This window comes from Mustela lutreola, chromosome 1 (genome assembly GCF_030435805.1).
Source record: "Mustela lutreola isolate mMusLut2 chromosome 1, mMusLut2.pri, whole genome shotgun sequence".
Classification (NCBI taxonomy): domain Eukaryota; kingdom Metazoa; phylum Chordata; class Mammalia; order Carnivora; family Mustelidae; genus Mustela; species Mustela lutreola.
This window is the reverse complement of record NC_081290.1, coordinates 250,743,126-250,767,442: the sequence shown is the minus strand read 5'-3', so window position 1 is coordinate 250,767,442 and position 24,317 is coordinate 250,743,126.

Sequence of the window (24,317 nt, the reverse complement as noted above, 5' to 3'; positions counted from 1 at the left end):
AAGATTTTTATTTATTTGATACAGAGAGAGAGAGAGAGATCACAAGTAGGCAGAGAGGCAGGCAGAGAGAGGGGGGAGTCAGGCTCCCTGGTGAGCAGAGAGCCCTGGGATCAATCCCAGGATTCTGAGATCATGACCTAAGCCAAAGGCAGAGGCTCAACCCACTGAGCCACCCAGGGGCCCTGGTCCTGCCTCCTTTTTAGCAGCATAATATGCACCTCTGATACAGCTTCACTGACTTGGTTAAAGATAAACTACATTTCTGATGTTCTAAGGAAGCAGCTTTACTTTCAATATTCAATGTTTTTATGATTTCATAATTGACCATAAATAATAGTTGTAAGAAGTACAGGGCCTTTGCCTCTTGCTTCAGGATGTGGGGGCGCGTTCAAGGAATGAAGCATTCATTCGGGCTCACCGGAGACCCTCTGCCTCTTGTTATCGACACAGAGACTTACAATGATTTGGCAACTCATCTCAAGCTTACATTATTAACAAGTGGAGGAGCCAGGAGGTGAACCTCTTTCTGCCTATTTGAAGAATTTGTGAACTTACAACTTTAATATGCTGATTTTTGAGTCTGTTTCCTCATTTAACAGGCTTCAAAAGTGAGCTGGGCACTGGAAAGGAGAAAAAAACACAGACTAGCCTTTGCTGATTCTCCGACAAAGTGGCTGTTTTTTGTTGTTTTTTTTCCCCAGCAAGATCCAAGATAGATGCACTCCTTGATAGACCCAACCTAGGTCAAGTGAGCAACCAAGGAAACCGTGATTAATATGCTCTTCATTGACAGATACAGTGACTTCCTTCCAATCTGCTCTCTCCAGGCAGATACAGATGGAGGAATAGGTTTCTGACTGTCCAGGAAAAGGGCACAGGAAATAACAGTCTTCCTATCAACCTCATCTCCAATAGCTGACTTCCCAAATGAGCTCACCTTGGACAACAAAGTGAAGTTTTAGGGTTTTTTGGGTTTAAGTCCCTAGATATCCTGATAATTTGTGAGACACCATTCTTGTTAGAGATACTATATGGGATTTAAAGTTCACATCTCTTGACCTCACTAAGGTTTTCCCAGAAAGAGTATACACAACAGCGATGTTTTGCAATATCTCATTTTATTTCTGTGGTGAATTATGCTCCCCTCCAAGTTCTTCTTTTTAATACACTGTCCAGTTCTTCTAGAAATTGTTTAAGAATGGTAGTGAATTCGGGGCATCTGGGTGGCTCAGCTGGTTGAGTGTCCAACTCTTGGTTTCACCTTAGGTCAGGATCTCAGGGCCATGAGATCAAGCCCTGCATGGGCCTCTATGCTCAGTGGGGTGTCTCCTTGAGATTCTCACTCTCCCTCTGCTCACCCACACGTGCATGCTCATGCTCTCTCTGCAAAATAAATAAATCTTTTTAAAAAAATGGTGGTGAACTCTAGACTTATCAGAACTTCTCTTCTTAGAGAAGATAAAACATTATATCTATAATATTTATTATTACAGTTAAGGAAAGACCAAGGCAGAGGTGGCATGCCTTCTAGTATGTGAAGGTCAATGAAGAAGACATATCTGTTGTTCCTAGGACTAGCGGCAAATTGGACAGAAGGACAGAGCCTTTGAGAAAACTGGGCATGTGATGAGGAGGCAGATTTGAAGTCAAGACAAGGAAGTATTTTTCATAAGTGGTGTTCTTCTACAACAAAATCCACTTCCTCATGAGGCAATTAGCCTTTCACCATGAGGAGCATGCAAGCAGAGGAAGAAAGATTGCCTGCTGGGAATGTTATAGAGAATATTCCTACATGGGTAAGAAATTAAAACAAGTGGCATCTGGGGCCCTTTCCAACTCTGAGATTATGAGTCTGTGTTATAAAATATGTAGAGTAAAATAATATCTATATTGAAGATATGGCTAGCATATACAAAATCTATTCTATAAGCACTTTGTTGCCTATAGGTGCTAAAAGGAAAAAAACTTGCTTAACTATCTGCCAATTAAAAAATAAGTGAACAACTGACAATTCTTTAAATAATGTCTATAGAATGAAAGAATAGTGTTGAGCTTTTTGTTGAGTTTTTTTCCCTTTTTGCCTAACAATACAGCAAGACAATTTATCAGCAAACTTTTATTTGTTTGTTTTAATTCCTTGGTTCACTCCAAGAAACCCCTGGAGACAGGGAACAGTGAAAAGGAAGGAGACAAGTGTTGAGTAGTGTCTAAATTTACGAGACCAAATTTAGCAATTTTGGTAGCAGCAAGTTCTTCATAGAAATGCTTGAACATTTGAAAGGTGGAAACTGATTCATTTTCCCCCACATTCTTAAGACACAACTAGTTATACGTTGTTGTATAGCAAAACTTTGTCATTTTAAGCAACACAAAATGAGCTCAGGGGAGTGGGAACTCCAGGCTTCCAGAGAATGAATCAGTCTTAGGAATAAAAGGCACAGCATAGGGAATATAGTCAGTGATATTAGTGATGGGGCTGCACTTGTGGTAAACCCTGCATAATGTGTGAACTTGTGGAATCACTATGTTGTACTCCTGAAGCTAATGTAACATGGTGTGTCAACTACACTCAAAAAAGACTCACTTTTAAGTCACAATGCAATGTGGATTGAGCTTAGAAATGTGGTTCTTTTGCTCATCTCCCCTAGACCAGTCCCCAGTCCCCTGGGTGTCTTTGCCTCTGTAGGTCAGCTATGAATTTGTCATGGGGGCAAATGGGCCACGACTCCCTCAACATCCCGCAGGCTAATCCTGGACATGGTGGCAGGCTTCTAAAGGTAGTAGAAGAGAGCAAGCCCCAAGGTACAAGCACTCTTCAAATCTCTGCTTTGTCACCTTTGCTAATATTTCACTGAACAAAGCAAGTGCCATGAGTTTCATGGTGTCTTCCCCAGAATTCATAGGTCAAAGTCCTAACTTGCACTGCTTCAGAATGTGAACTTACCTGGAATTAAGTTTGTTGCAAATGTAATCAGTTAAATTAAGAGGAGGTCATATTAGAGTGAACACCTAATCCAATAGGCCCTTAAAAATAGGACCTAACATGATCCCAGGATCGAGCCCCGCATCGGGCTCTCTGCTTGGCGGGGTGCCTGCTTCCTCCTCTCTCTCTCTGCCTGCCTCTCTGCCTACTTGTGATCTGTCTGTCTGTCAAATGAATAAGTAAAATATTAAAAAAAAAAAAAAAGACCTAATCCACGATGTTCTTATAAAAAGGGGAAATTCTGACATAGACACACATACACACAGGGACAATACCTTGCAAAGACTGGAATCCTATTGTCACAAGTCAGGGAACTACCAGAAACTAGAAGACAAGTCTTGAAGAAATCCTTTCCTAGCACCTTCAAAAGGAGCATGGCCCTTCTGATATCTTGATCTCAGACTTCCAACCCCCAGATTTGTGACACAGTAAGTTTCTGTTTTTCAGGCCACCCAGTCTGTGGGACTCTGGTAAGGCTGTCCTAGCAGACTAAAACAGGAAGTCACATACCAAGTCCAGAGTCAGTATGGGACTGACAAGAGCATGGGGAGAGGCAGGCATGAGCAAACTGGGAACCAATTCTGCATTAATACACCACAGAGTTAAGAGGTAAATCTATGGGAGCTCATCCCTAGTATACTCAACTAATATGTACATGCAAATAGATGGGTTTCAAAATCATTTTTAAGGGCACCTGGGTGGCTCAGTGGGTTAAGCCACTGCCTTCGGCTCAGGTCATGATCTCAGGGCCCTGGGATAGAGTCCCACATCGGGCTCTCTGCTCAGCAGGGAGCCTGCTTCCTCCTCTCTCTCTCTGCCTGCTCTATGCCTACTTGTGATCTCTCTCTCTGTCAAATAAATAAATAAATAAAATCGTAAAAAAAAAAGATTCAAAATTATTTTTAAGTGATTTATCTTTGTTGCTATACCATCAACTTGACCCAAAGTTAGATTCATTTTTTTCTTTTAATTTTCAGGATTTTTAAAAAATTCAGTATTATTTCAGAATTGTGTAAATTATTTGCATTGTCCCACATTCAGATCCATAAAATGAAGTACATTCTAGAAACTTTAACTTTCATGGACATTCCTATCTTGGGGGCAGAAGTGACTTATGTAGATTGCTAGCCTACAGAAGACATTTCCTTCTTTATACTTCCCTTTAGTATAGCCCTAACCATAATGAATTATAATTCTTGAGTGTTTCTATTTCCTCCCTAATCTTATAAGCTTTGCAATGACTGAAGTCAGGTCTTAATTTTGTCTTGAATGCCCAGCTCAGATATTCATTTGCTTAACTATTTATAAGTTCAGAAAATGTTTATTTAGTGCTTACAATGTGGTAGGACATAATGATGAAGACCAAAGACATGTTTCCTGTACTTCCAGGGCCTAAATTCTCACAGAAAAGTCCTTCAAAGGACAGCTATAATAAAAGGCAGTAAATATTATAGAAGAGGAAGAAAGTACACTATAAATGCTTATTCAAATTAATGTTGTTTTGCTGCCAAAGTACTGCTCGGATGATTCTCATATTTACCTCGGGAAGACTGAATAGCATTTGGAAGAGAACTTGAAATTACTAGTATGGCTGAATTTGTGTTTTCAAAATTTCCTAATTTTTCTCCCCATTGAACTGACAATGACCAATCACATACATGTCGTGAGGATCAGAACTAGCCTGGGGACTGGAGAGCTTTACAAATGACACTTTCTATAGCATTACTCCACACGTCAGTCACATGTAAGCAGCAGAAAGAACTATCAGATTAGATGGGGACAAAGGGTAAAAGTAATAAACATGGAAATTAACCAAAAAAAGCCAGCAGTTTTCCACAGATTAAGTTTGTTTACTTCTTACAGGAAGAGCCCAGGTTCCTTTAGTCACAGGAGTTAATGGGAGAAGGAGCAAAGTAAGATTCTTCAATTATTCGTGGACACACATCAGTAACAAGCAATTATTGCATTTGGCTAAAGAGAGGCAGTTGGCTTCAAACATGGAACCAGATGTCTTTACAGAAACCTGTAAAACTTCCAGAAGAAGATAACATCAATGTCTAATTACCAGCCATTACACCCGATCTGCATATCCTGACAGTGCAATCCAGCAGGTCTTCTTTCTGGTTGCACATTAGAATCACCCGGGGTGATAAAAAAAAAGTCACAAACTCACCACTCCAATTCTTCTGTAATTGGCCTGGGGTGGGACCCAGGCATCATGTTTTTTACAATTTCTCAGTGAGACCTTCCACTGTGCAGCCAGGTTGAGAATAATTGAGGTAGCCATTTGAGATCACTGTTAGATAAAAGAATGGATAGAATCTTATTAACATTTATTTAGCCTCTTTGCCATTTGTATTAAAAGGACAATGAACCAGAACTCCCACAGAGGGTCATGGTCAGCCTACTTGCTGGTACTCATACGTACACATGTGACCTGTCCTGCTAACTCATTCTGCAATTTTGAGGAAGTCATTTTACATCTCCAATACTCTATTTCCTCATCTGTATAAAGGAGGCCGTGACCTAGATCAGAGTCACAAAAATAAATGTCCGCAGCAGAACCCAAGGGTGTGTACTCTAGAGTCAGGTAGGCTGGGTTAAGTTCTTGTTCTGCTAATACTATCTCTATGCACTTGGTCAAGGTGCTTAATTTCTTTCTGCCTTAGTTTCCATTTCTGTAAAACAGAAGTGGTTATAGTGCCTCCAAGTGTTGTTATAAAGGTTTGGGTGTTAACATATCCAAAGCGCTTGCCAACAGTGCCTGGCTAGTGTGGTTATCATTTGCAAGGTCTCATAGCTTATGGTGTAGGAGCTGTGGAAATGGACCTCTATTGTGTGAGCCATGATGGTTTGTTCTATTTGTCCCCATCATCTAACTCTGAGAAAAACACAACTCCTAGAGGGTTGTGAGGGCTCAGTAGTTAATACAGGGAAAGCACGTGGGCACGGGCAAATACCAATATTTGCTTAATAATGGAGCTTAATAATCCAATAAATGTCACTGATTGTATTATTATTTAGTGTAGGGCAAAGCAGGTAAAGTAACTATTTGAAATGGCAGGAAGATAAACATTCTAACACAGGATGCTAAGACAAAGCTTCAGTTGACTTGCCATGACAGGTCTTCTGATCTTTTCCATAAAAAAAGATTTTCATCTGAAATCCCTGGATTTATAATATTGACAACTAAATAATTGTACTCGTGTTAAACGAACGTGCCCAGTATCATCAGATTTCACGTTTTGGTCCAAATTGTTTTGGGATTCCTTTTAGCAGGAGGAATGCTTTGCAGCAGTTCAAATCCTCCCCAGATGGTATGGTTCACAGAGAACTTGTGCAAATTCCTGAATCCCGATCCAGACCTACAGATTCAGAAACTCCGAGGGTGGCACCCAGTATTCTGTTTTAACAAGCCTTCCAGGAGATTCTGATGTGTGCTCAGTCACTAAACTGCTGGTGTAGACTTTAAAAGAGATTCAAATCCCAGCTCTAAAGCCCAGTGGCGTGGTCAAGTTGGAGGAGGTCTCTGAAGCTATGATCTAACAGGGTTTGCTTAGAAGAGAAATACAAATTGCCCTTTCGATTTGTCCCTCCTTTCTGTTTCTATGGGAAAAGTCACCATTTTTCCTTCACTTTTGAGATAATAATTCTGCTCATTAAAATGTTCAAGGGACACCTGGGTGGTTCTGTCGGTTAAGTGTCCCACTCTTCATCTCAGCTCAGGTCTTGATCTCAGGGTTGTGAATTCAAGCCCCGGGCTCCTACTTAAAAAGAAAAGTTCAACTGTTGCATTCTAGGAGTCCAGTTCTGTTGCATTCTACACATACATGAAAACCCATCTCTCAAAAACAAAAACAAAACACTTTCTGATGTCTCCTGGAAAGTTCCCAAGACACCAGAGCAGTTAAATCCTTGTGTCTAGTCTCATTTCCAGACTCTTATTTACAGTGATTTTCCATCTGTGATTAATAGCCTTCTTATCTGTGGACAAGCAAAGCGCCTTCCCCCTTCTCTAGTCTTACTTTTGGGACATGTCCTATTTTATTTTCTTTTATTTTGTTGTAAAACATCAGAGTAGTACAACAGTGAACTTATTCAGCTAGTAATTTAGACCTTTATATTGGCTCATAAAGAAACAGAGTCAAAGAACAACTCTGCAATCTTAAGCCACATGGATGATACAAGAAAAATGGAAGAAAATGTCACTAATTTTCCTTTTTGGCCCTGACTTTCCTCAGTCTCCTGTTTTGGGGAGAAAAGACACACAATGAGTAGGCGATGAGGAGAGGTTAATAGGAACACAGACACTCAGGCTTGCAAAAAACTGCAAAAGGCCCGCAGTTCCCAAACATAAACAAACAGGAAGAATTAACTGGAAAGATGTCTATTTTAAAAATATACAGATTCCCAGGGCACCTGGGTGGCTCAGTGGGCTAAGCCTCTGCCTTTAGCTGAGGTCATGATCTTGGGGTCCTGGGATCAAGCCCCACATCAGGCTCTCTGCTCAGCCGGAAACCTGCTTCCCCCTCCCTCTTTTGCCTGCCTCTCTGTCTACATGTGATCTCTGTCAAATAAATAAATAACCTTAAAAAAAAGATTCTCAACAACACTCTCCATCTATTGAATTGTAGGCGGTTACAGTGGAATTTCAGAATCTGAATTTTGTTTTTTATCTGATAGAATGAACTGGTATTTGGAAATCCTAATCTAGTTATTCCTGCTTATTTCATGCTCCAATCTCCATTTGAATAGCCCAAGAGAGAGGGAACTCTTTACCAGGAGAGTAATGTGCCGTTGTGTCCAGGAACGGAGGTTCTGAGCGAGACTGCCTTGTTCCCAGTCCCAACTCTGCCACCAGAGCTGCAGGACTGTGGCTTTCAAGTTCCTAACCTCTGTGTCCCTTGCTGCCTTTGCTGCAAAATGGGGCTACTGCATGTTTCAGGACGTGCTAGGAGTTTCCTGGGGTTTCCAGAAACGTTGTGGCTTAGAATAACAAACATGTCATCGGGGCGCCTAAGTGGCTCAATGGGTTAAGCCTCTGCCTTCCTCTCGGGTCATGATCTCAGGGACCTGGGATCAAGCCCCACATCGGGCTCTCTGCTCACCGGGGAGCCTGCAACCAGCCCTCCCCCAAGCCTTCTCTGCCTGTCTCTCTGACTACTTGTGATCTCTGACTCTCTCACTCTCTGCACCAAATAAATTCTTAAACACACACACACACACACACCAAAAGAAAACAAAACAAAAATCACAAAACATGTCACCTCTCACAGTTCTAGAGCCAGAGGTCTGAAATCAAGGGAGCAGCAGGGCCGCGTTCCTCTAGAGACTTTTAATGTCCTTTCTTGCCTCTTCCAGCTTCCAGTGCCTGCCAGGCTTCCTCGACTTCCCTGTCCTGTGGTCCCATCACTCCAGTCTCTGCCTCGGTCTTTACATAACCTTCTCTACTCTGCACCTCCCCTGTCCCTGGCTTGAGGTCCCACACTGAAGATCAGCTTAAGATCTTTAAAAGAGAATTTTTAAACAAGAAGCCATTATTCATAGGTTCTGGGGACTAAGACATTGGCTTGTTTTGGAGGGGTCCCATCCTTCAAGCCACTGGAAGTATGAAAAGAGCTAAAGCATCGAGTAACGTATGTACTTGGCACATAAGCGAGGGATCTATAAATATTCCCACTTTCTCACTTTCTCATGCAGTCTCGCTCATATTTGAGACCCATTGACTCTAGAAATTCCTGCTTTGTCTTAAATTAAAATAGATCTGTCATATTCCTTTATTGGCCCTGATCCTGCCTTCTGGGGTCAATTAGGCCATCCAAATTACATCTTCCACTTGACAGCTCTTAAATAATTTGAAAGCATAGTTCACAGAGAATTGACGGCAAAGGCTTCCACCTGAATGGCTCCTTTCTCCGCTCCTCCTGAGACAAGGCCTCTCTAACCCTCCCCCCACCCTTTCTTTTTGTCCTCCCACGTTAGCAAATAGTTTTATTTAATTTAAATGAGTTTAGGATAGCATTCCAAAAACCTTTGTAATAAATAAATGCTCTGCTCCTCTCTGAAATTTTCCACTATAAAAATCAGAAGGTGGTAACCAGGGCAAAGTGTGTGATGGTAATAGCTGGGGCCACAGGACGCCTGGGTGGCATTGCTGAAGGGTCCGGCGCTTGCTTTCCGCTCAGGTCAGGATCTCAGGGTTGGGAGATCCAGCCCCTCATTGGGGCTAGGTGCGGAATCTGCTTGAGATTCTTTCTTCCTCTCTCTGCCCCTCTGGTTCATGCTCCGCTCACGATCACGCTCACCCCTCTCTCTCTCAAATAAGTAAATAAATAAATAAATCTTTTTTTGAAAAAAGAAGAAAAAGAATTGGAGCTGCAGTCATGAATTTCTAGAGCTAAATTAGTAAGTTCATGGGAAAAGATTACAGCGACATGCCACCTCTATCAGAAATGATCAGAAGAGAGGGTAAAGTTCTAATCCAGCATTATCGCAAACCAAAAGTTTAATGGATCTTAAGAGATCATATAAACAACCAGTTTTGACAAAAAGTATCTTTTTGGAGACCAGGCTAGACATGTAAAGTCCTGAATAAACATAATCAATAATAATAAAAAGTTTTAATTCCTAAAACTCCCCTCAGAAAATAAAAGTATTGGACTGAATAAGGGACAAGACTCCTGCCCAACATGGGAATAGAGGAAAGAGAAATTTCTGGACTAGCTGCCATGCCTTAAAATCCCCACATCAGGACTGTACTTTTCATAGTATATTCATATTTGGGCACTAACAACCTTTCATAGTTTTTTCCAACCCTGATTATCCGTATTTGTATACCTCTCCTCAACATCTACTCCTTTTGTGTCTCTTCTCGAAAAAGTAGGAGACTGAGGTAGGTCAGGGCTGAAGGGGAAAATTACCTCCAGATAATCATTTGGCCCACTGGTTTCACCAGCAATACCAATGTTGGGTCCCCCCAAATATGGATACCCTAATAACGGGTCCGTGATTAAAGGAGTAAGACTGATACAAAGCAAAATCTAGCAAAGATTTATTTCGTGCCAAGCATCAAGAATCAGACCAAACGTTCGGGGATGCACCTCTTACAAGAGAGGGCAACCCTTCCCTGCTTTCCAGACTAACTTTTATAGAGCAAAGGCCATGTGGTTGGGCTTGGCCATGCACAGGTAGCCAATGAAGTTGTTACACACACAGAAAGATGCACAGTCATGCTAGGTGACCAATTGAATTACAATTTACCTTAGTAGACATTTGAACCAGCCTATCACCTTGGTTAGAATTGGCACCCAAAAGGTGCCCAAAGGGCAGGGCCCATACTCCTGGGTAGCTAAGGAGACAGTATGTGCCCCCACTGATTGAATACCTCCACCTGGCCTGACCCACCCTTGTATTTGGACTTTGTTAAGTGGAACTGGTTTCCGGGACTTCTTCTTTAAGTAAATCCTCTGGGGGAAGGGAAGCAGGGTCAATTTAAGTTTTACTGCATAAACCACAAAATGGCAGTTCAACCAGAGTGGGGCCGCTCTGGCTAAATAGGCCCTTACACCAAGACCAGACCACAGTCTCCACCAAGAGACATTGTCCTCTCTCAGACCAGTACACACACTCCATACCTCTTTCTCCTGTTTAATTACTCTGGCAATCATTCCCCACCAGTGAGACTGGGGTACACAGCCTGCAGAGGGAAATCTCACGTAAAAGTACTTAGGGCATATTCGTGGGATAAAAGAGACAAGGAGAGAGTTGGGGTAAGCGTAAAGGGGGTCGGAGAGAGAAGGGAAAGGAAGGAGAAAGGGAAAAAGGAGGACAGCCTGGGCTGGGAGGAGAGAGACTGGGGAGAGAGGAGGAGGGAGAAAAGATGCGACAGAGCCAGTGCAGAAAGAGGAATAAATGTAAGGAAGGGAAGAGGGGGAGAAGGGGAGGGTATTATGGAAGAATGTTCTAGAAGAGAAATTAGAGGGAAGACAAAGGTAAAGGGAAAAGAGAGACTCAAATAACTTCCTAACTCCTGTCACTTTGACGAAGGCTTAGACTGGATAAATGATGTTTTAACTTCCCTTTATTCTCCTACAAAGTTTAAAGCCAACTGAGGGTTAGTCACTGGAGTCAGCCAGACGGAAATCCAAATGTCAACTTGATAACGGCTAAAGCTAAGTGACAAATCTGGTTTTACATCTCCCTCCGACCCAGCACTGAACTTTCCCCATCCCCCACACGTGGTGCTGGTAACTGTGGCAGCCAGTCGAGCCCCCCACACCCCCACATTTCCCCCCACACACACACACACCCGCCCCAGGGACAGTCAAGTGCCTGCTGCTGTACTTCCACACCGTACGGGGCTGAACAGCACACATGCCTGTGCCTGAGAGGAAGCTGAGCTAGGGAGCCCCAAAGACTTCCTTCTCAAAGGCACTTCCTGCCTAGCAGATAACCCACACTGCCTCTGGAGGGAAGCTGGGAGGTTTATTTGATGAGAGGTTCTCGCCTGGGCTGCTCTGTATTGAAATCACCTGTGGCTTCCCCGGATCCAGATTTCAGGGATTGTGAAGTGCTGGGCAATTCTGAGGTCATCAGTTTTATCCCCAACACCAGGCGTTAGTTCTAGCCTGGGAGAGCACTCAGGAACTGAATTCTTTTTTTTTTTTTTAAAGATTTTATTTATTTTGACAGACAAATCACAGACAAATCACAGGTAGGCAGAGAGGCAGAGAGAGAGGAAAGGAAGCAGGCTCCCTGCTGAGCAGAGAGCCTGATTCGGGGCTCAATCCCAAGACCCTGGAATCATGACCTGAGCCGAAGGCAGAGGCTTTAACCCACTGAGCCACCCAGGTGCCCCCAGAAACTAAATTCTTGTTGAGTGCATGAGGGATCCCAGTCTGTGTCAGGTCTATGTCAGGTCGGATGAGGAGAAAGTCAAGTACAAAGAGTTAGTGACCTCACGGGGAAAAGCTCAGCCTTGGGAAGTGGACCCCACTGGGGTAAAAATCTTAGTTATGACATTTAGAATGCGTGCAGTCTTAGCAATTCTTGAACTGTTCTTAAAAAAAAAAAAAAAGAGTGTGATTAAACTCTATTTTCTAACTGTTCTTAAAAATAGAGTGAATAAAATGTGATTAAAAATGAAGACGACGATAGGTTGGCAGAGAGTTGTCACTTGTTTCTCTCATGCTCTTCTGTTTGGTTTGTTGGGTATCTTCTATCTAAACATCTTTCTCATCTTCAGGCTAAGTCTCCAAAGTGGTGGAAGCCGGGGCTTCTTCCCACTGTGGAAGTTGCCGGAAGGGCGGCTATTCCTACATTCCACTCCCTGGCTGCTGGGGCAAGGGAGTGGGACCTACACCTGAGCAATCAGATGGCTCTGCCTGAGGCTGCCAAGGCAGAAAGGTGTAGGGAGCACCAGAGATGATTCTAGAGGACAGCAGCATGGCCTACCATCCCTTGTGCTACGGCGAGATCAGTGGGGATCTAGTAGTGAGATCTTGTAATGAACTCTAATCAGTCTTCCAGGAGCATGGCTTAGTGTTTCTTAGTGTTGGGGATGTCAGGAAAAGATGTGACCCCTGATTGACCTGTGAGCTGGACCCTGGCACATTGAGGCTCTTCACCACCAGCCCCACCTTGGAATGTGGCCTTCCCTGCTTCCAGAGGCTTCTCCAAGGACACAGCCTTGAGCTAGTGATATGAAGTTGGGAACACCTGTGTGGTATACCTGAGTGAACCTAGTTAAGGCCTTTTTTTAAAAAAAAATTTATTTATTTATTTGACAGAGATCACAAGCAGGCAGAGAGGCAGGCAGAGAGAGAGAGGAAGGGAAGCAGGTTCCCTGCTGAGCAGAGAGCCTGATGTGGGGCTCGATCCCAGGATCCTGGGATCAGGACCTGAGCTGAAGGCAGAGGCTTTAACCCACTGAGCCATCCATGTGTCCCAAGGCCTTTTTATAAATTTTTTTAAAAAATATTTACCTATGTGCTTGAGGTGGTAGCAAGGAGAGGAGAAAAAGGAGAATCTTTTTATTTTTACTTTTTTAAAGATTTTATTTGTTTGACACAAGAGAGAGAGAGAGCTTACAAGCAGGGGAAGCAACAGAGGGAGAAGGAAAAGCAGGCTCTCCGCTGAGCAGAGAGTCTGGTGTGCGGCTCAATCCCAGGACCCTGGGATCATGACCTGAGCTGAAGGCAGACACTTAACCAACTGAGCTACCCGGGTGCCCTAGGGAGAAAGAGTCTTAAGCAGACTCCCCATTGAGCATGGAGCCTGATGCGGAGCTTGATTCGAGGACCCTGAGATCATGACCTGAGCCGAAATCAGGAGTTGGACGCTTAGCTGACCATGCCACCCAGGCACCCCCTCTATAAACTTTTAAGATTTGGCAGGCAGGCGCGGGGAACCTTTGTCTTCTGCCTCCCAAGACAAGCCTCATATGTTAGTTCTGTTTGCTTATTAAAATTGCCACCTACACACCTGGAACCTACACACTCTTTCTGCAGTCTTTCCATCCCCTCTGAGTAGGGGGGCCAATGGTGGATTACACCCAGGAAGCTCTATTAGTGACTGCTCCATTCCCCAACCTCATCATCCCCCTTCCCCGTGTGTTCTTTGTGTCACTCAATGTCTTTTAATAAACTCCTTTTCAGCTGAAATTGGCTAGAATTAGGAGCTAAGTATGTCATTTGAAAACAGGAAATAAAAATTGTTATTCACAAAGAGGGCCAAAGGAAGCTATCTGGTCTATTTCTGTCTGTCGTGATTCAGAGAGAATTCATATATAGCAACTGTTTCATCTGGAACTGTCCATCCTTTGGGAACTTGCATACATGGGGAGTTTCAGAAAACATTATCCAAAACTCACTAGTTAAAAAAGAGACTCCATTAAAATGGCTCTCCACCAGTCCACCTTTGACCAATCCTGAGAAACCTCATTCTGTAGGACAGCCACAATAGTCCCATCAAAGTTTCTCTACATGGAATGCATCATTTTTTTTTCCTTTGAAACACGAATTTGAAAGTACACCGCTTGAGCACTGCAATAAAGTCTGAGTTATAATGCAAAACATCCCTGTAAAGATTATAGCCTGGTTGACCCTCCCATAGCAAGTCAGGGATAGGAGAAACTCTCAAACAGTGCAACAAAGCTTCCCCATACAGCGCCTTGATGAGCCACCAATGCACATACAGGGCACCGTGGTACTGGGGGAAGGAAATGATGATGAAATATGTTCAGTTTCTCTAAAACTAAGTCACCTCTGTTTTAGGACGATAATGTATACATAAAGAAGTTTGAGTATTTACAATCACAGAGTAAATACATTAAAATACATTCATGGCGGTAGGAATAAAGAGAGAATATTTGTCACCCAAAGAAATAAATGGCATCCTGAAATCATCTATCTTGCAACCCTTAATTTGTCCCTGGTAGTCCATGAAAGCATAGCCAAGATTACTGCATTTTAGTTAATTCCCTTAGTAAATTCGAGGTCATTGCTCAGGTTATGGGAAATATTGGTCGTTTTACTAACAATATGGCACACAGTAAGATCTTCACTAGACGCTGCTTGAACACTTTAGAAAAAGCTTCCCTTTGACATCAGGGCTGGGGTGCTGAGTCTCATTAAGAGAGTCAAGAATCATTCTGCCAGTTCGAGATAACTGTGAGATTTGAAGCATCATGAGGATGGACCCTGCTGTGCTAACAGCAAGCGGGACGAACTCAGCTCTTCCAAGAAAGCCTATTGTCAAATTGAATGTACAAGACGAGAGCAATCTGGCCTCTCAGAGCAGAAGTTCAAAAAGGGGTTGGAAGTCAAAAAAAGTCAAAGGAAGATGCTCATTATAAAAATCTATACCCTGTGGGTGATGCTTTTGTATACATTCATCAGCTGCATACAATATTTAATTAAATGTGTTCTCTCACCTCGAGCTATGTTTTTGTACTAAGTTGAAATTGAAGAAGGAACAGTAAAAACTGGATTTAATTTAGGTCCCCTATTCCGGGAACTATGTGCTGAATAAAGTCAAGTGCTAGTCAGAAATACTGGTCCAGAAAGCCCTTCTTGTCCTATGGGCAAACCTGTAGGCAGTCCATGCTTCAGAAAGCTGTGGGACAGGTTGGGCTAGTAAAGCTTACGGCCAAGAAAATGATAGAGATCCATCCCCATAGGAGGAGGGGCCTTACGGACACATGTAGCTTTGCAAAGGGGCACCTGGGTGGCTCAGTGGGTTAAGCCTCTGCCTTCAGATCAGGTCATTGATCTCAGGGTCCTGGAATTGAACCCCGCATCAGGCTCTCTGCTCAACAAGGAGCCTGCTTCTCCCCCACCTCTTTGCCTGCCTCTCTGCCTACTTGTGATCTCTCTCTCTCACCATTAAATAAATAAAATCTTTTAAAAAAAAGAAGAAGAAGAATAAAGAAAAGAAAGTAGTGTCAAAAAGCTTCATTTCCGCAGCGGGTAACAAATTAGGGTTATTACCTCCAGGATAATTTCCCTGCCCTTCATGAGTTATGTAATGTGCTCCTTAGCATATGGTAATTCCACTATAACTCAGGGGTGTGTGTGTGTGTGTTTCTCTCTCTCTGTCTCACCTCTCTCTATTGAAGGCAAGAAATACAGACACTCTGTTCTCGTTTTCCTAGTGCTTATCACAATTTCTTGCCCATAACAGATACTCAAATGATTACTGAAGAAAGGAAAAGTGGAAAGATGGAATGGAGAAAGGAAGGAGGACAAGGAGGGAGGAGAGAAGGACGAATCCAAAATGTACCTTGGTCTGGGGTCAGCATCAGGGAGGTCCAAGAATCAGTAAGTTTTCAAGAGGCAAGATGCAGAGATAGAAAGGTAACCAAGAACAGGATGATTTGGTTGAAGAGAGAGCCACAACGGAGATTAAGGAAGAATCTTTTCAGGGCCTATTAAGAATAATGAAGAGAGAGAAATCCCATCCTTAACAAGGAGGAGAGTGTGGGTTAGACATGCCTGTGCAGTTGACATCAGGAAGGAGAAAAGTCAAGCATTTCAATAAGGACATGAGAGCAGAATTTAGAATAGGACAAGAGTCAGGGTTGATTATTTTCACAATATTCCGTTTCTTCAGATCCTTTAAATCAACTTACTTAACCCTTTTCTTTTGTTTATTAAGATGTTAGTTATGCACAATAAAATTCACAAATTAAGAACTTCTGCTCTTCAAAAATATTCTGTTAAGAAAATAATAATATCAGTCAAGTCTGGAAAAAAAAGATTTGAAAATTATTTATCTGATAGAGGACTGGCATTCAGAATATATAAAGAACCCCCAAAACCCAATAATTAAAAAAACAAATGACCCAATTAAAAATAGTAAAAAATTTGAATAAACACTTCTTCAAAGACATATGAAAAGCAAATCAATGAATGAAAAGGTATCCATCGTCATTATGGAAATGCAAAGAAAAACCCAAACAAATTCCTTATATCAGAGAGATCATATAATTGTCTTTCTCTAATTGACTTAATTTCGTTTAATATAATACCCTCTAGTTTATCCACATTATTGCAAATGGCAAGATTTCGGGGGGTTGATGACTGCATAATATTCCATTGTATACATATACCACATCTTCATTATCCATTCATCTACTGATGCACATTTAGGTTCTTTCCATAGTTTGGCTATTGTGGACATTGCTGCTATAAACATTCAGGGGCACGTGATATGAGGAATTTGAGAGGCAGGGCAGGGGGCTGTGGCGATAGGGAGGGAAAAATGAAACAAGATGGGACCAGGGAGTGAGACAAACCATAAGAGACTCTTAATCTCAGGAAACAAACTGAGGGCTGCTGTGGGGGGTGGGGGAGAATAGGGTGGCTAGGTGATGGACATTGGGGAGGGTATGTGCTATGGTAAGTGCTGTGAATTGTGTAAGCCTGACAATTCACAGACCTGTATCCCTGGAGGAAATCATATATTTTATGTTAATAAAATAAAACTTAAAAATAAGTATAAAAATCCATATGTAGCAATTAGAAAGTTATGATTTTGGAATTTCAAAATAAGTGAAAAGAAAAGCAAGGCAAAAAATCTAAAGTGAAGATTTCTCACTAAAGAAAATATACAGATGGCAAATAAGCATATGAAAAGTTTCATGAAATCATAGGTCATTAAAGAATTGCAAATTAAAACAGGTTACCACTGCACATCTTTTAAAATGGCTAAAATTCAAACTGCTGAAAACAATATCAAATCTAGGCGAGACATTGAGCAAAAGTAACTCATTCATATTGATGGGAATATAAAATGGTACAGCCACTTCAGAAACCATCATGGAAGTTTCTTATAAAGTTGAACATAGTTGAATATAAAATTTCTTACAAGGCTGAATCCAGCAATCAGGATTTTACTCATGTGCCCAAATGCCCAACAAAGTTGAAAACTATGTCCCTGCAAAATCTTGGACATGGGTGTCTAGAGGAGTTTTATTCATAATTGCCAAAACCTAGAAGCAGCCAAGATGTCCTTCAGTATGTTACTGGATCAACAACCTGTCATATCCAAATAATGTAGTAATATCAATAAAAAGAAATGAGCTACCAAACCACAAAAGATATGAAGAAACTTCAGATGTATATTGACAAGCAAAAGAAGCAAGTCTGAAAAGACTACATACCACATGATTTCAACTATATAACATTTGGAAAAAGTAAACCTGTAGAGATAGTAAAAAGATCATTAGTTTCCAGCATTGGGCACTGGAGGATTTCAAGGTGATAAAACTATTCTATATGATAATGTATTTGTAAATACAGGATATTAAGCATTCATCAAATCCACAGAAATGTAAAATGCCAGGAATAAACCCTAATAGAAACTTTGGACTTTAGTTAATAATAATGTATTAATATTGGTTCATCAATTTTAACAAATGTACCATGCCAATGAAAGATGTCAATAATAGGGAAACACTTGGTAGATAGCAGATAGGGGTGGACTGAAATGTAGGCAGTATCTTGCTGCACTTTATGCTTAAATGTTAAACAATACTGCCCTAAGAGGTAAAATCTTTGAAACCCCTGCACCTTCCCAAAAACCGAAACAACACAATTCAAAAATGAACAAAGGACTTAAACAGATGTTTTTCCAAATAAGATATAAAAATGGCCAATAAGCACATGAAAAGATGTTTGACATTACTAATCATTAGGGAAATACAAATCAAAACTACAGTGAGATACTACCTAATATCAATTAGGATGGCTACTATCAAAAAGCAAACAAGCAAACAAACAAAAAATAATAAATGTTAGTGAGTCTATAGGGAAATTAGAACTCTTGTGCACTATTGGTGGAAATTCAGAGTGGTAGAACCATTCAGGAAAACAGTATAGTGATTACACACACACAAAATAAAATTACCATATGATCCAGCAATTGGGTAAGTGCTCAAAAGAACAGAAAGCAGGATCTTTTTTTTTAAAAAAAAGATTTTATTTATTTATTTGACAGAGAGAGATCACAAGTAGGCAGAGAGGCAGGCAGAGAGAGAGAGAAGGAAGCAGGCTCCCGGCTGAGCAGAGAGCCCGATGCGGGGCTCGATCCCAGGACCCTGCGATCATGACCTGAGCCGAAGGCAGAGGCTTAACCCACTGAGCCACCCAGGCACCCCAGAAAGCAGGATCTTAAAGTAATATTTGTACAACCATGTTCATAGCAGCATCTTTCCTAAGCTAAAACAAAACAACCCAATTTTCTGCTGATAGGTAGATGAATAAACAAAATAAACAAAAATGTGGTATGTGCATACAACAGGATATTATTCAGCTTTAAAAAAGAAGGAAACCAGGGCCCCTAGGTGGTTCAGTCATTTAAGCATCTAACTCTTGATTTTGGCTCAGGTCATGATCTCAGGTTGTGAGATGGAGCCCCACTTGGAGCCTGCTTCTCCCTCTGCCTCTCTCCCTGCTTGCACTCTCTCCCTCTCTGTGTGAAGAAGGAAGATGAGGAGGAGAAGGAGGGGAAGGGGGAGGGGGAGGGGGGAGAAGGAAACTGACATATACCCTAACATGAACTAAACTTGAGGACATTATGCTAATGAAATAAGCCAGTCACAAAAGGACAAATACGGTAGGATTCCACTTATATGAGGTACTTAGAGTTGTCCAAGTCCTAGAGACAGAAAGTAAAATGGAAATAATCAGGGGCTACAGAGAAGAGGGAATGGGGAATTATTATTTAATGTGTAAATAGAATTGCAGTTTTACAAAATGGAGAGTTTGGAAGATGGATGGTGTCGATGATAATATTTTATGTACACTGAACTGTGTACATAAAGATGGTTAAGATGGTAAGTTTTATGTCTATATATTTTACCACAATAAAAAAATAAGAAAAAAATACAATGAGATATACTACACATCTATTGGATTGTCTAAAATTTTTTAAACTAACCCTACTGCATTAGCAAATATGAAGAACATTTGGAATTATACAGTGCTGGTAAGGACGTGGCATCTCATGAAAACCTTGAGAAACTAGAAATTTCTTTAAAGCTGAAACATACACCTATCATATGATACAGCCATTCCACTTTAAGGTATACCTATAAGGAATGGGCATATACATAAATATCTATCTCAGCTTTACTTGTGATAGCCAAAAACTGAAAACAATTCAAATGCCCACTAAGAAATGAATGAGTAAACAAATTATGAGAAAACCATGTAGTGCGGTGCATAAACAATGAATTCTGTTTCGCTGAAAAGAAATTAAATTTTAAAAAATGGGAAAAATAAATAAATATACACAATCAAAAAAAAAAAAAAAAGAAAAGAAAAAAAGAAATCCACATAGTGGACTATTAGCCATAAAACAGAATGATCCATTGATACATAAAACAACATGGATAAATCTCAAAATAATTATGTTTAGTGAGAGAATCCCAACAAAATGTAATATGCACTGTATTATTTAATTTATCTAAAACTCTAGAAACTAGAGTTTCTAGAAACTAGAAACTAATTGATGGTTACAGGAAGAAAATCAGTGTTGGGGCTAGAGAATAAGCAAGGAAAAAAGGTCTGAAGGATGAGATAACAAGGGCATAAGCAAATTTGTGGGAGTGATAGATATATTCATTATCTTGACTGTGTTGATGATTTATGGTTGTACATAGATGTCAAAACTTAAAAAATTATTCACTTTAAATATATGCAGGTTATTTTATGTCAATTATACCTCAATGAAGTCATTATAAAATACTTATAATAAAAGATAAACTAAAGAAAAAAATATGTTAAGTAATATCTATGATTTACCATTGTTCTTTAGCAATGCAATAGGGATTTGAACTACTGTCTATCTCATATTCAAGACCTCTGCTTGTTCAACTTGTATGCTGCTTGACTCTCAGATACGTAGTACCAGGATGAATATTAGCAATTATTTCTATTGCTATTATAACCCTATTACTATTATAATATTCCATTGAATGAAGTGGTGGGTCTATACTTAAAGTTTTTATGCTACTTCTCATTAGTCTTGATAACGCCATGCAGAAATGTTGAAATATCCTTGGTTATAGTCATACAGATGATTCTTTATGATGTGTTCGAGGGATGTGGAATAAAATTCAACATGCTAGTATTAATTTCTTCTCAGTTGTAAAATACATTCTAATTGACTTTGTTCTAATAGGGATAGATCCTCATCTGTCTATAGCAATTAAGAGTAGTAACTAAAAGATTGTTAGGCTGATAATATTTAAACAGTGACTATTGGGAGTCTTTGAAAAATAATAGATGGCTGGCAGGCACCTGGGTGCCTCAGTCAATTAAGCACTGACTCTTGATCTTGGCTCAGGTTATGATCTTAGGGTCATGAGATCGAGCCCCACATCAGGCTCCATGCTCAGCACTCTCCCTCTTCCTCTAAAATAATAAATAAATAAAATCTTTTAAAAATATTTTTTAAAATAGATGGTTATTAATTCATAATGATGAATAGACAAGTTATTAGGGATACCAAATTTGGAAAATTGGGAAATGTGATGAGAAGAAATTGCAAAGGCTGAAACACCGGTGTCAGCATGAAGCTGTATATCACAGCCTTGTCTTTGACAGGCGGTACAAATTCATTGGAATCTCCACTATTGTACGGAGCAGCAGCTTGATTGTCAAGAAAGGTACATTTATTTTTTGCTGACTTAGGCATATTAACTTCTTCCTGGTTTCATCATATATGCCAAACACTAATGAGAAAAAATGCAAATGTCTTTCATCTCATTCTTCCTACAAGAGAATAAATTAGGTTAAGACAAACAGACAAACCAAAAAGCTGTGGGATCAAATGATCAGATGAGATGTACAACTACCAGGAAGGAATTGGAGAACACAGCTGGGACCAGTTCCATCTGTAGTGGTAAAGAGTGTGGACTTAACGGGCACTGACCACATTTAAATCTTTACCCGAGGGATTCCTGGGTGGCTCAGTTGGTTAGACGACTGCCTTCGGCTCAGGTCATGATCCCGGTAGTCCTGGGATCGGGTCCCGCATCGGGCTCCCAGCTCCACGGGGAGTCTGCTTCTCTCTCTGACCTTCTCCTTGCTCATGCTCTCTCTCACTGCTCTTTCTCTCAAATAAATAAATAAAATCTTTAAAAAAGAAAAAAAATAAAATAAATCCTTACCCTAGTACATACCAGCATTATCAGCTTAGGAAAGTTATTTAACCTTTTATGCCTTCATTTTCTGAGTTATAAAATGAAGCCAATAATTTTCCCTATTTATAGGGTTTTATGAAAATTAAATAATATGATTTATTATTTTATTTTCAAATACTTATATAGGGCTTATTATGTGCTAGACTATATTTCTGCCCTTTACAAATATGAATTCATTTACTCCTAATACTGCTCATAAAGTTCTCAGAGCAGTACCTGGCACATCTGATGCTGAACACATAGCATCATTCTTGTTTTCAGATTCTAATGGTACAGGCCCATTTAAGAAAATTCAGGAAGTACTTTCAGCTGTAGATAAGGATAAAAAACAGTAGCTTCCATAAATTCAAAAGGAACTATTTGAAATATTTAGGTATATGTCTCTTCATCTTTGCTTTTTATTGGTAAAAGTAGATCTTGTACATGCTATATAGTTTTTCCTGCTTTTGACTTTTATACTTTGGCCTTTTAAAATTTTAACTAAAGGTCTGGTTTTCAGATAATTGTAGATTCACCTCAAGTCCTAACAAGTAATCCCAAGACCTCTTGTAGACCCTTTACATAGTTTCTCCAAATGGAAATACATTACAAAACCATAGTAAAAGATCACAGCCAGGATACTGACATTGACCTAATCAAGATACAGAACAGTTCCAACACCACGGAGATCCCTGCATGGTGCCCTTTCACCCCTACCCCCACCGTCCTCCCATGCACCTTTGCTATCAACCCCTGACAACTGTTCTTCTAGTCTTAATCTCTGCAATTTTGTCACTTCAAAATGTAATATCTGTGGAATAATCATAGTATGTTGTAAGGGCCTACTTAGCCAGAGGGAGCCATTTTGTTGTTTATGCAGTAGACTTAGATTGACCCTATGCAGTAAACTTAGACTGACCCTACCCCCTCCCAGAGGAACTTACTTGCAAAGCCCAGATACAAGGGCAGGTCAGGCCAGGTGGAGACATCCAATCAGTGGAGCACACATACTGTCTCCCTAGCTACCAGGGAGAGTGGGGCCCACCTTTTGGGTGCCAATTCTAACCAAGGTGATAGGCTAGTTCAAATATCTACTAGGGGAATTGTAACCTCATTGGCCACCTGTGTGTAGCTAGGCTCAACCACGTGGCCTTTGCTCTATAAAAGTTAGTCTGTGAGGCGGGGAAGGGTCACCTCTTTGTAAGAGATGGCCCTGACTGGTCAGTTTGATTCTCAATGCTTGGCGCAAAATATCAGTTTTGTATCAGTCTCGTTCCTTTGATTACGGACCCAACCATGTAACCTCTGGGGAGTGGCATTTTTACTCAACAAAAATTTCTAAAGGTTCATCCAGGTTGCTGCATTTTTAAATACTTCATGCTTTCTTACTGTTTTGCAGTTTTCCACCGCATGGGCGGGGCAGACCTTGTTTAAGTGTTCACTGGCGTTGGAAGGACACCGAGGCTGCTTTCAGTGTGGGCTATAATGCGTAATTCTGCTATGAACATTTGTATACATGTTTTTGAGTGAACATGAAATTACATTCCAATGGCATAAAGGCCAGGAAGTACAAGCTCTGACTTGTATGCTAGCTACATGTCTTGTTTTTCTTTAAGAAGCTACCAGATCACCTTTCCAGAAAAGTCGTACCATTTTGTAGTCCCATCAGAAATCTGCAAATCTATGAACATGCAGAATTCTGGACCGGAGCATTTCTCCCTTGAGATTTTTAAAAATTATGAATACAATTTTCTTAATAGAGTTATAAGGTACAATTAGATATATAATTAGATAATTAGAAGTCCAATCACAATACAATTTAAAATATATAACTGGAGAAATAGAAGGCAAGGAAGGGGGAAAAAGAGGTTTACCTTTCATGCGGAAGAAAATAAATTCCCCCCCTTCTCAGAACACTGCCTATAACTAGGATTGTATTGTTCTAGTTATTACTTTGTTCTTTCCTGGGATGATTGCTTTCCCTTTATATGAGTCTGTATTTATATCCCTTAATAAGTATTTATAGTTTTTAACATATAACTCATATATGTTTCATATTGCTGTAATTGTATTCCTCTGAGTTAGAATTATTATTTTTACTAGTTCTTTTAATTTTCTGTTGCTAGTGTATAGTAAAAGATTTTGGTTTTGTTTTGGAGTGTAGATTTTATTTCAGTCAAGGTATTAAACAATCCTATAATTTTTTCCCTGTTGGTTTTATTAAGGTTTATAAGAAGACAATTAAATCTCCTGCAAGTAATAATAATTCTGTCCATTTTAGAAAAGTTAGAGGAAAAGAAAGATAATTTTACTGCTTCTTCCTTGTTTTATATCTTAGTTAACTTTTTAAAACCTCTAACAGTGTTAAGAAAAATGGTTATTCTTTATGATTTTACTGGAATTGCCTTTAGTGCTTAATCATTAAGCAAGAGATTAATAGTTTGAGAGAAAAAAAATCTTTGGGCTACCATGTAATTTGGTTTATAACCCTCCTGGAATCTTCCCATGTATAATCTGAAACTGGCCTCTGTCCTCAAAGGGCAGGGAAAGACCAAAGAAAGAGCCAAACCATTCCAGGTTAGTAGGTGGCCATGTTTCGTAATAGCAAAAGGAACTTACTGAGGAAGCTTACCTAAGGCAGCAGCA